Source organism: Poecilia formosa, unplaced genomic scaffold, assembly GCF_000485575.1.
Source record: "Poecilia formosa unplaced genomic scaffold, Poecilia_formosa-5.1.2 Scaffold631, whole genome shotgun sequence".
NCBI classification, from domain to species: Eukaryota; Metazoa; Chordata; class Actinopteri; order Cyprinodontiformes; family Poeciliidae; genus Poecilia; species Poecilia formosa.
In genome coordinates this window covers 196373-206283 of record NW_006800570.1, presented here as the reverse complement: position 1 = coordinate 206283, position 9911 = coordinate 196373, and the positions used below count along the sequence as shown (strand labels likewise).

General features: G+C 41.6%; 1 protein-coding gene across 1 annotated transcript in view; it reads right to left on the bottom strand.

The window, feature by feature from the left end:
- The window catches only part of LOC103130401 (T-cell differentiation antigen CD6-like), a 43713-nt gene extending 41193 nt beyond the window's left edge, over positions 1-2520 (bottom strand). The window contains exons 1-2 of the mRNA XM_016665887.1: positions 2380-2520; positions 384-887 (exon numbers count right to left, since the gene is read on the bottom strand). The gene's annotated coding sequence lies outside the window, so the exon portion shown is untranslated. The remainder of the gene's footprint in view (positions 1-383; positions 888-2379) is intronic.
- Between the last annotated feature and the right edge of the window lie 7391 nt (positions 2521-9911).

Below are 9911 nucleotides of genomic sequence, written 5' to 3'. Positions count from 1 at the left end.
GCAGCTAGCAGCTAGCACACAGCGCTAACAGGAGGCTCAATGCTGACCACCGGCCAGGACGTCTCTACCGACACACAGCATTCATGTCTACAATCAGCTTTGCTGTCCCTTTTATCAGCAGCTTAGCGCTTCGCTGTGTCCCTCGCTTCCATAGGGAAGGAACCGACCCTCAGTCAGACCAAGTCTTTCAGAAAATCCCTCCTGATATCCTGGCGGAGGTTCCTGAAACGCTCGTCCTTCAGGTCTCCAAAAACGGACGTTCCCCTCTGATGTGGGAACGTTCCCGAGAAAACCGACATTAACCAGAAGAGGCTCTGATGCCGCGGCGATGTGAGACTCCTGAGCGTTAATACACGCATTTCTGAGCGGTTCGACTCGCTTACCTGCAACTGCAGCAGAACTGAACTCGGATACAAAATCACCGCCAGGAAAAAAAATGGCCGATTCTCAGAACTGATTAGCTGGAAGTCATGACCTTGTTCAGCATTTCCACAGCAAGTGGTGACGTCATAGACAAGAACAGGTTACAGGCAACAGAGAAAAGTGAACAGACTGAAAAATATAACCCAGAGAGAATAGAAAGACATTTATGCAGCATTCCTGGACACTCAACGTACAAAAACAACATTTATGGGATAAAAAAGTGGATTTTGTATGACATGTCCCTTGTAAGCTCTGCCTTTCAGCCTGTGAATGTAAAGTTTACCTGGAGAGAGCGAGCTCAGCTGGAGGATGAAGAGGAACTGAAGCAGCTTCATCTTGGTGTCACAGCGAGGAGGTGATCCTCCACATGAACCTCTTCTTCTTCTTCTCAGACTGAACTCTGCATCGCAGCAGGAAGTGAAACATCAGAGGCTCCAACTCTCTTCTTCTGCTTTCAAAAACGGCTGAGCATGAAAAATAAAATCATTTAAAGCAATAAATGATGTGCCAAGCTGCTGTGCCTAAATACATAGTAAGATGTCTGTCCTGTTGGTGTGCTAACCAAACTGTGCAGGTCAAATGGGACAACTGTGTGTCTGCTCCCTTCTGTGTCAGTAATGGAGTCAGACAAGGAAGCATTTTACCCCCTGCATTGATTCATCTTTATGTGAATGAGCTCTCCAAGCAGCTGAACCTGTGTAGAACTGGCTGTATGGTTGGAGATACAATTACAAGTCAGTTCATGTATGCTGATGACTTAGTGGGTTTAGTCCAAGTTCAGCTGGTCTTCAGAAGCTGCTCAATGTGTGTTCAGCATACGGTGAACGACATGACGTTCAATTCAGTCCATCCAGAAGTCTCATTTGGTCTGTCGCTCTCAAGAGGACAAAAACAGGGCGTCCCCTGATGTCAGGCTGTCTGGGATCTTACTGAACGTCTCAAATCAAGTCAAACATCTTGGTCATGTGTTGGCAGACCGTCCGTCTGATGCTGGGGACATTTACCGTCAGGTTCAAATGTGCTCAGCCAAATGTCCGGTCCGTAAGTTTGGATTCTGTCCTGATGAAGTCAACCTGAACTTGTTTAGGTCATATTCTACGTCGCTGTATGCAGCACATCTGTGGTGCAGCTTTAACGAAGCCAGCCTCCAGACTCAAGATGTTTTATAGCGATGCGTTAAGATTTTGTTAGAAAGGCCCAGGTGGACCAGAGCCAGTCAACTGGTTGGATCAGCTCTTTGATGGCTGTTTGAAGAAAGCTTATGTATTCACCTATTTGCCGTTTAAACCAGTCTGATAACAGAATTATCCTGTTAAATATAGTGCAGCAAGATACTCATCTGTCCTTGGGAGACATTGGTACGACTGCCTCCTGAATGGTTCGGGGTCTCTTCATGTACTTTTTATTCTCTTATTTCATTGTTTTTCTTTTTAAAGTGATTTGGACTTTGAGTCTGCAATAAAATCTATCTAATAATAACAAAGAAAACCAAAGAGACGTGATTTTAAGTGAATTACAGAAACTGCAGAAACATTTGCAGAACATAAAGGACAGGAAATCTGTTCCAAAACGTTTAATTACTTTCTGGTTTTGTCAATGAAGTTGTTGGTTCTCATTTTAACCGACAGTTGCAGATCGGACTCAAACATATTTTAAAAATGATTTCGAAACAAGTTGAACATGAAAATAAAATCCTTTGCAGCATAATGAAGGATGACACCTTACTGATGGATTAATAATATCACATTTCTCTTTGGGACCAATAATGTAACTGAATTCATGCCCCGGTTTCACCGTGAGAGCTGGAGATGAACCCAGGAACAGAGGCAGCTGAACACCAAGAGCCTTCTCTCACAGCCGTTTATGTTTGCTACTTAAAAATAACATTTCATTTAGCATTAAATTAGGCAAATCGCAGTTATAGTGACAAAATGCCTGGACGTCCTAACATCTTACCCAAACCGTGTGCTGCTATAAACCGGGCTGCTACCAACACGAAACATTTCAGCTCCAACCTATCCTCGGTCTTTGGTTGCCGTTAAGCTGCCTTTGTGTTAACAGTTAAACCGGAAGTTTCCCCTTCACAATAAAAGCATCAGACCTAAAAAAAATCATCAGAAATGTCATTCCCACCACGGTTAAAACATCTAGAAACATTTGTGAAGAAAACTTCCGTGTAGAACAATTTGACTATGTTTTTAAAAGTGTAGCATCAGATAGAGGCCCTGATGCTACATTTTTAATATAACTGGTATAATTCTTTGGAGAAAACAACAATGTTGTTTGGTGCAGTTTTGGAAAACGTTAAGCAAAAAGAACTTATGACAACAATGAAGCAGGGCGTCATCACCACAACACCTAAACCTGGATACGATTAAATGAACCTGAATCATCCCAGACCAATCAGACTTCTCAATACAGATGATCAAATGTTCACTAAAGTTCTAGCAGCTCCATTAAAAGTGCATTTATCATATATAATTAGTTGAATCTGGTCTTCTGAAGGGTAGATGAACTAATAATAACTGGTTCTGGCTCTAACTGAGTATTCCCAGTTAATTAACTATGATGGTTTCATGTTGTTCTGGATTTCCAGAAAGTCTTTGATTCAGTGGAATATGTTTTTATGTTTTAAACTTTTAAACAGTTTGGCTCTGCAGTAAAATGTTTGGGTGCAATCAGAATACAGTGAACAGAAGTTAATAGATGTACTGTCTCCTTAAATGATGGACATGTCCAAGATCTACCATAAAAAGGGTTCAGCATTTAGTGCCTCACCTCCTCTGTTGCCACAGTCGCAGATCTCTGAGCCATCTTCATAAGAAGCTCGAGGCTTCAGGGTTTACAAATTAGGAAGCTGAATATTATCCCAAGTCAGCTAGCAGATGACACCACTGTTTGAAAACAAAGGCCAGATCCCACTGGCCATCCAAACTCTGGACGTATTTCCAAAGCCTCAGGCTCGAATCTAGATTTAGAGAAAAGTCAATCGATGAGCCTCCATGGTCTCTCTCAATCATTATCAGCCTCTGCCAAACAAACCAAGTCGCCACGTCGAGGAATCATTGTTGAGCAAAACGTAAATCCAGTTAAGATGGCTTTGTTTTTACAAGTTCCATATCGATATGGTGTTGCCACTTACTCTGCGTATGGTCAAGTCTTCCATTGAGCTCGGGCATTTTCCTGAGTCCCTATGATGCCAATATTTGTCTTTTACTTAAAAAGGATAGAGATCCTACTAATGTGGCATCATATCGCCCCTTGAGCCTGCTTAACTCTGATCAGAAAATTATTGCTAAGGTTTTAGCTAACCGATTGTCTTCCCACATCAGTGCTCTGGTGCATCCAGATCAATCTGGATTCATTCCAGAAAGATTCTCTTTCTCCAACACAAGACGACTACTTAACATTATTCTTCTGCTTTCACCAATTCAGCAATCATATCTCTGGACGCCCAGCAGGCATTTGATCAGGTGGAGTGGGGATACATGTTTGCTGTTCTTGAGAGATTTGGCTTTGGCTCAAGGTTTCTGTCTCTCATAAAAATGCTTTACACTCACCCCAGGTCTCATGTGTTGACCAATAGAGATAGATCACCTCCCTTTCTACTGAAACGTGGCACAAGGCAGGGCTGCTGCCTGTCTCCTATGCTTTTTGCTCTGGCTTTGGAACCCTTGGCTGTTGCTATCAGGTCTAATCAACTTATCTCAGGTATTACATGTGGTGCGTCAGAGCATGTCATAGGTTTATATGCGGATGATGTAGTCTTGACATTACGTGACGCTAAAGCCTCTCTTCCTCCGCTTCTTGACTTACTGGAGAGTTTTGGGCAGTTCTCTGGTTTCACAATCAACTGGACTAAGTCTGCCTTTGTGCCTCTCTCTGATGGACTTGACTCTGGTTTCTTGAATAGCTTACCATTTAAAATCGCCCATGACTATTTTGTGTATCTTGGTATCAATATTCCAGTAAACTCTAAGCTACTTTTTCAATTAAATTATTTAGATTTACTCTCTAAGCTAAAAAAATGGATTGACCACTGGGGGTTACTTCCACTCTCATTAATTGGTCGTATTAATATTATCAAAATGGTTGTACTTCCTAAGTTCATTTATCTCTTCCAAAACATCCCAATTTTTATCCCTTCCTCTTTCTTTAAAACATTGGATTCAATTATTGTACCATTTGTTTGGGGATACAAGCCTTCCCGAATCTCTAAGGCACATTTGCAGAAGGCTAGGGGGGAGGGTGGCTTTGGTCTTCCGGTCTTTCGGCATTATTATTGGGCCTGCAATGCGAGGGCTTGGACATTCTGGACGTCGGGCACTGATGGGGCGGGGAGACCTTCTGCCTCTTTTCCTGGTTGGCCTCAGATTGAATCTCATAACTTGTTACTACAAACTTCTGCTTCTTTGCCTGCGATGTTATTTTCTAAACCTGATATCCCTCTCAAGAGACTCGCTGCCGACTTCATACTTAGGAACTCATTGAAGATTCTGTCACAAATAAAGAGGGTCTTAAAACTTCCAAATTTGTCTATTTATGCCCCTTTGTGTCATAACCCCTGCTTTAAGCCAGGTCTTTTGGATCCTGCCTTCCAGCGCTGGTTGAGCAGGGGCCTCTCCTCTCTCAATGACCTTTTTATCAATAAACAGTTTTTATCGTACCCTCAGCTACAGTCTAAATTGAATCTGTCCTCGAATAATTTTTTTCGTTATTTGCATGTTAGGAGTTTTGCAAACCAACTTAGTTCGAGTTTAAATCAGCGTTCGGTGCAGCATATTTTTTATGATCTTCTTGTTAAACCTCCTACTTCCAGACATCTTGTCTCACAATTTGTGAATGTTTTTTCTATGTCTACATCATCCATTCATATCAGAGATGCTTGGTCCAAGGATCTGGGAGTCACAATTTCTACTGCACTTTGGGGTCGCGTGCTGATGGGAATTGGAAACTGCTCCATTAATACTAGATTACAACTAATCCAGTTTAAAGTTGTACATCGCCTGCACTATTCTAAAGCGCGGTTGAGTAAAATATTTCCAAATCATTCAAGTGCCTGTGACAGATGTGGACACCCTAAGGCTACCCTGGGACATCAGTTCTGGTACTGCCATTATTTAACAACGTTTTGGTCCGACATATTTTGTCTCTATCAAACTGCTTATAAACAGCAGATACCTTCAGACTGTCTTATTGCCTTGTTTGGGGTATCTGACTCCTGCTCTGCTCTGCCCTTGCCTGTGCAACAGGCTCTCTCTTTTGGGATGGTTGTGGCTAAACGAGTCATTCTCACAGAGTGGAAATCTGCCTCGCCTCCCTCTTTTAAATGTTGGCTGAATAACATGGCTTCTTGTTTACATCTTGAAAAAATACGCTATACTCTCAATAATAATGTACCCAGATATGTCGGGGTGTGGGGGCCATTCCTTGAACTGAGTGATTTCATGGGTATGGGCCTCAGGTAGTGGCAGTCCTGCTCTGGCTCTGTAGCCCTGTTACCTCCTTGCCTGTCAGAATGGCTGTAGGTTGGCGCTCAAATGACTTAATATACCCTGATACATTCATTCCCAACAGTTTGTGGTGGAGCTGAAATTTTTTTTTTTTATTATGTATATGTGTGTGTATAATTTTTTTTTTCTCCCTCTTTCTTCTGCTTCCCCCATCGTTTTTTTTTTTTTCTCTCTCAATATTCTGGGGTGGGTTGGGGTATCACCTTTTCTTTCTGTTAATCGTCGCTGTTTATTTTCTGGTAATATAAATGACAGTTGGGCAGTTGTAATCTGGAACTTGTCTGCAGCTGGGAACTTACTTGGATTCATCAACGGATTAAGACGATATAGAAGATCCCAGTGCTGCCAGCATCATCCCACACTAAACTGGTTATAGCTGACTGTTCGACAATTCGTTTGTCAATGTATGTTAACTGTCCTGCAGTTTTGTTAATTTGTTGAAAACAATAAAAAAAAAAAAAAAAAGATGGCTTTGTTTGCATCGGTATCTTCCATATGCAAGGCAGAGCATCAGTGACTAACAGACATCCATGTCCCAAAGCAACATTAAAAACAGCTTCAACAGCAACCAAAGACAAAACATTCAAGTCTAAAGCGCTCAGCAAAAAGTAGACCTCCCCCATCACCCAGTCACTAAAGTCACCAGGTGAGCAACAGGTGATCTATAATCACTACCAACACCACGTGATCCAGAGCCACACCGACCCACCACAACCATCGTTATGCAACAGGAAGGCCAGACTGCAGGGTGGATACGTGGGAATTTGGGCACCAGAAACTGAAAGCAGTGCCAAACTAAGTATTGAAAATAACTTACACAAACGTAAACTGATATTAAACTATTGGTTCCAGAGAGCCAACTCTTTTTGGCAGGATCCTAAAGACCAAAATGGAAACTTTATCAAGATTTATTTACTCCCAAAAGTATCAAGGACATAACAAAATGAAGCTTTAACTTCATCTGGAGAAAGAAACATCACTGTCCTATCAAAAGAAAAAATGCAGTTAAAAGTTATGAAGATGGAGGAACCAAAGCAACAGATTTTGAAACAATGAAAGATGCTTTCAAGAAATCCACACTTAATATTAACAAAAGGCATTTATTCATCATCATTTCCTCCCCTGTGTAGATGCCCCAGGGCTGCAGGTCTGGGTCTGCTGTTTTTATCCAAACTGGTAAACCACATTTCTAAAATAACACTGAAATAACACATAATACATTAAATGAGCATGGATTCATAATATGTCAATATTTCTGAATAAAACACATAGAAAGCCTTAAACTTTTTAATGTAGGAAATATCTGTGTATTTACTGTAAATTTAAATGGCCATTTATATTTAGCTGACACTGTTGTGTATTTAATAAAGCATCATCCAAACTACTGTTGAGGAAAATAAATATTCTTAGTGTTTCATACAGTTAAATCTTATGATGTGTAAAAATAGTGGATTGAGTAAGAGTCCTTTGGATAACATCTTAGAGGGCTTTAAGTTAAAGGATTGTCTGTTATCAGGGAGGAACCAGGCCATGAATGAACAGGCAGCGAGGAGACATCTCCCTCAGAGAAACACTAAAACTTAAGGACAAACAAACAACACAATACTAACAATAATTGCAATTTACTCAGTAGAATACCATTTAGCTAAAATTAACATGACTTGAACTAGTTTTATATTAACAACTACATGGAGTCTCTAACCTAGGCCAAATGTAATATCAGTTAGTTAAATATAACAGAACCATTAATTAGAAAATGTTTAGAATGAATCTGTTTATATTGAAAATGCTCAGGAATATTCTCTAAGTGTTTTAATTCTTTAAATCGGTGCTTTGATTTGAGAGGATGGAGAAGTTCTAAATTACTTGGTCCCAGGCTCCTAATGATACGGTTGAATTTATTGCAAAGTGTTTGGATGGCTGCTCGGCGAGGCAATAAAACAAGATAACTTTTTGGTGAAATCTGGTTAAAAACAAGAATATTTTGTTCAATTGGAGAACTTGAGAAACTCCAGGCTTCAAAACATACATGATAAACTCTTGTTCAAAATAACCTTTGGTCTCCCTTGTCTAGATAGAGAAGCACCGTAGCCCTGAATTAAACAGGTTTCAGAAGGTAATAAAATTGCCCATACTACTACTACTAATAGTAATAATCAATTTAATTTATAACTCACTTTTCATTAATAAAAATCTCAAAGTGGGACTTCCGGGTCAGCGCTGCGACAAGATGGCCACGTAGAAACGGGCTCCTCCATGTCGGTATTTAATTTCCCCCCCTGCTTAACTCAGATAATTACCAAAACTTCAGTCTAAACCACTTAAACGGGGAAGATGCCGAAAATTAACAAGACCGAAAAGAAAACGTCTAAAACACAAGATACTGGCGAACAGTCGGGAGACGGTAGTGAGGATGAGGCTAATGCTACATGAGCTAGCGTTAGCTTACAACCCGCGTTACTGCAGAGCATCAAGGCGCTTCCTAAAGAGTTTAAAAACGAGGTGAAGCAAGACATAGAAGAACTCAAACAAGACGTAAAGGCAACAATGAAGGAAGATCTCAACAGATTCAGGGAGGAAATGATGCGTGAGCTGCGGAACCAGAAGGGCGGCATCACCGAGGCGCAGACCCGGATATCGGACCTGGAGGCGGCGTGATGGGAAATGAAAGACGCGCTGCTTCAGACATTAGAAAGGAACAGAGCTATGAACGACAAACGTGTGGATTTGGAGAGCCGAAGCCGGAGAAATAATCTTCGTATCTTCGTTCCGGAAGGTAAAGAAGGCAGATCGGTTTCCGAGTTGGTCGCCGATCTGCTGATCAAGCAGCTGAAGCTACCGGATGGAAGTGAACTACGGACTCAGCGAGCTCTGGCTCCCAGACCGCCTCCCAACGCGGCCCCGACAGCTACACACAAGAACTGGTCCTAAGGAAAGGCTGGGAACAGAAAGTGGAGATGGAAGGCAAGCGCCTTTATTTTGATAACGATTATGCTTCGGATGTCCTAGACAAACGTAAAGCAAATGGCCCGTTAAAGGCAGCCTCGAAACGGAAAGATGTCAGATTCCAGACGCCGTTCACAAAGATGAGAATCTTCTGGGATCTGGAGTCTGAAGGCAGACGAAGCAGCGCCGGTGTTCTGTCAGATAACCATACGCTGTCAGGATAGCATACATGCAGTCAGTACGCATGCCCGCGCATGCGCATTAAGAAGTCCGACCGTCAGTGGAGTTGTCAGTTCAGCATATGCAACAAGTTATGACGAAAATAAGTCATTAAATTGTTTATAATATGATATAATACGATAGCTAGAAGGATATTCATGCGTTGTCGTGGTTTCAAAGTGTATTTAAAGCAGGTCTGGCTGCAGCTGCAGTCAACTACAACACACGCCGTGTAAAACTCATTAACCTACTTAACCGCTAAGTCAGGATGCCATATAACTGTTAATAACAAAGTGTATGATGATCTACGTCATGATCCTATGTTGCTGATTAAATAAAATCATATGGTAATGACAACATATACATGTCTGAGCTAAGCGTATGACTATCTGACAATGTATGCTGATCTGACAGAACACCGGTCCTGATCAAGAGCCTTCGGCTTGACCTGGGTACCGAGAGAGGCTGGACTCGCCGTTACCATGGAAACGGACTAACCACACCGGTGCAGAAGCTCAGACGTGAGGACCAGTAACTCTGAACACTGAATCATTACAGGTTTGCTTTATATAAAAACATTTCAAGTAATGTATGGCGATTTAAGAGCTGAATGACGTCACCAGCCGGTTTTAATCCTGTTCTGGATTTCAGTCTCCCTCTGTGACCAAGGTTATGTGTTATAGGCCTTTTGATAGATATTTAACCAAAATACCACATGGAGTAAATGTTGTAGCGGTTACCAAATGTTGGACTTACCTAGTACAAGTAGGCCCCTGTCTACTACTAGAGAGGCCCCAACCTAGTGCGGTA